At 36.8% G+C, this 3,366-nt stretch overlaps 1 protein-coding gene across 7 annotated transcripts in view; it reads right to left on the bottom strand.

Annotated features, from left to right (window-relative positions):
• Nucleotides 1–3,366, bottom strand: part of szt2 (SZT2 subunit of KICSTOR complex) — a 442,490-nt gene that overhangs the window by 188,678 nt on the left and 250,446 nt on the right. The window lies entirely within an intron of this gene.

Here is a 3,366-nt window from a genome sequence, read left to right as displayed (position 1 = left end):
TGTGTAGTTTAAATTCTCATTAAAATAAAACTCTAGTGTATCCTGTTGTTGGTCTCAAAACAGCACAAACAACCACAATGATACGTTAACACACAAAACAGACTAACATCTCTCACATATTTATTGTAAAGAAATACTTAAAACAATTTGAGACATACAAAAGATTGGAGCTTAGAAATAGTGTATTGAACAATGACCAAGACAATTTATTGAACTGCATTCCATAGACAATTTAACAAATTTCAATTTGTTTTCATACTAGAGTAAATGTATTGATTATCCATATGATGAGGATACAAATATCACTGTGGTGACTTTTTGAAAAACTTCTCATCAAATATAGTCTCAGTGCAGGGCAGAGAAGAAGATGCAGTGCCCTGCAATTTGAAGTCAAGGGTTTAGGGATATTTATACAAAATAGCAGTGGCGGTTCATTCATAAGTGCAATTGGGCGACGCACCACTAAAGGGAAAAAAAAAAAAAAATCGCAGTAATTTCAAAGTTGTATTGTAGCTTAGCCGACATGCTAACGGTAACCCTTCAATGAGTACTGACGCTGGTTCAGAGGGTATTTGAAATGCAGGCGATAGACTTCTGGAGTGCTGTCTGTCACTGAGGAGGCTACTAACTGCTGGATGAGGTCAGTAATGTTACTGTAAATCCTTCCTTGTTTAAATGTCTCATTTTATATTTCTACATGTATTAAAAAAAACAGATACTAAAATGCTTTGCAGAAAAAGTGTTCGCGTAGTTAATTATTTTAACCTTAGTAGTCTCTAATCCACATAGCATGATGCCTGAACATAGGACTTTCACATTAGAATGTCCGTTCTGCCTTAGCTGAGGCTTGAACTCACAACTTCTGAGACTGAGGTCCGTCTTCTATCTCAATGAGCTAATTGGCAAGTGACAGTTCATGTGTGGCTTCACAAATTGACTAAGCCAAGCATCAGGGTGCCAGACAGTAGCCATCCATGCCATGGAAAAGCAAATTTCAAAGTGAAAGTTCCAAAGCTGTAGCACATATGGTTGATTTGTTATGAATATTCAAAGTTTTGGAATTTAGAGGCTTGCTGTAGCGCCACCATCAGGACTATTGTCTTGTGTTTCCAGTTGAGGACATCTGGCATGGTACTGGACCTTTAAGAAAAGTTTGGGTAGATTTCTCATATGGAAATGTTGCACGAGCTGAGGCTTGAACTCACAATCTTCAACACCAAGAACCATCCTCTATCTCACTGAGCTAATTGGCAAACGGAAATGTCACATGTAGCTTCACAAATTGACTAAGCCAGTCACCTGTGTGCAAGACAGCAGCTGTTCAGATTTCAGCAGCAGATTTCAAACGGCTGTCAAAAATTCAGTTATTAAGACAAAAATTTGAAAATACACAAATTGCACCTAGACAGCATGGAGATGTTGGTAATTTGTTTTTAACAATGATTTATTGGCTCCATAAGTGAAAAACTGATGTTTAAAAATGCAATTTTTGCATTGACTCCAATTGTTCGCATGAGAGTGAAATTCAAAATGCTGTAAAAAAAATTCTTTTTTTTAGATAAAATCCTGATATTTTCCAAACATCATCTAACATGACTCCAAAATTTTGTCATTTTTTTTAATGAACATTGAAAATGTATTTAGCAAGAATTTGCAAGTATATGTTTACAATACCGTTTACAGTCAAACATTTTGATGCACTGTAGGCTCAATTTTCGATAAATCAAAAATATGTGTGGATCGTTTGTGTAGGACAGTCTGAAGATGCTCTGTAGCAAGTTTGGTGTCAATTGAGCAAAAACTGTGGGAGGAGATAGGTTTAATAAGCTTTACAGTTTTTGATGGACTTCATAATTTGCAATAGGTTCAGTATGGGGCTACATTTTGGTGAAAGTTGCAAATCTGTAGCACATATGGTTGATTTGTTGTGAATTTTCAAAATTTTGAACTTTAGAGGCTTGCTGTAGCGCCACCATCAGGACTATTGGCCTGTTTTTGCAGCTGAGGCAATCTGGCATGGGACTGGACCTTTGTGCAAAGTTTGGTGATTTTTCGCGCATGGGAAGTAGGATTTCCTCAGAAGTAAAAAGGGTCCAAATCTGACAGAATGTGCATTACAAACTGAAAATGTGGGCATATTCCTGGCAGTAAGTGACTAATTAAAAGATGTAATAAAATTGAATTACGATTGTTGATCCGTGCTACGAACTAAAGGTCAAGATATGTCAGTGTCTGCCACTTCAGTTTTGACTATTTCTCTTTGCACGAGTCAAGCAACTCTATGGAATTTAAACACCTGAAATCATTACTATATATTTCTTTAATTTCCCTATGGTCCATTTGGAGTTTCATGCACATTTTGGGCCTCTTTAAGGCCAATAAAATACCCCCATGCCGAAGAGCTGTCAGTGAAAAGGTGTTATTGAGGTGTGGCCAGATAACCAACATGGAGCACAAACAACCAGACTCCCTGCTCACTGTTGTTAGGGACTCTAACAGAGCAAACCTCAGCCATGACCTTCCAAATTTCAGACAGCATATCAAGTGTCCTACCAGGTATAAAATTCGTCCACTGCTCTACAGTAATAAAAGACGACTACCCCTTTGTCCTCTGTCTGATCACTGTCTGGTTTATCTTCTCCTTACTGATAAGCAGAACCAAACTCTGCTGAGCCTGTGATTAAGACTGTGAGGAGATGGACGAACAAGGCACAACTGGAGTTACAGGCTTGCTTTCCCTTTATCTGACCTTATTCCATTATGGAAGCGAATCGTGACTAATATTTAAATTAAAATGTATTTGCAGAAATGCTTTTTCATTTTAAGAATGTGGCTGCATTATTTGACTCATATATAAAATTAATCATCAATCATCCTATTTGCATTTCAATTTTCTTCTTCAAGACTGCTCATTCTTTTACTTAATTAAAATGAAAAAGAAAAAGTCATTTGAGATTTAATTTTCAAAATATGCCCCAGCAAATAGATACCAAAATTCAATTTGAAAATGTAAAATTTGAAAATTAAAATGCATTTGCAGAAATGCTTTTTCATTTTAAGAATGTGGCTGCATTATTTCACTCATAAATAAAATGTATAATCAATCAACCTATTTGCATTTGCATTTTCTTCTTCAAGACTGCACATTTTATGCCATAATCAAAAAGAAAACAAAGAAGACATTGCCATTTCATTTTCGTGGTCTGCCCTGCAAAATAGTGCCCATAATTCGAAAATGATTTGGCAATCTGAGCGGCGCAGGAGAGTGACGTCAGTAGCCACTCTTCTTCAGCTGACCGTGCTACCCATCTAATACGGTAGGGGGCGGTGTGCACATTTGATATATGGATGCATCACAGATCATGG

This window comes from Epinephelus moara, chromosome 10, assembly GCF_006386435.1.
Source record: "Epinephelus moara isolate mb chromosome 10, YSFRI_EMoa_1.0, whole genome shotgun sequence".
NCBI classification, from domain to species: domain Eukaryota; kingdom Metazoa; phylum Chordata; class Actinopteri; order Perciformes; family Serranidae; genus Epinephelus; species Epinephelus moara.
Note: the sequence above shows the minus strand (reverse complement) of the source record. Positions and strands in the feature narration are given on the sequence as shown.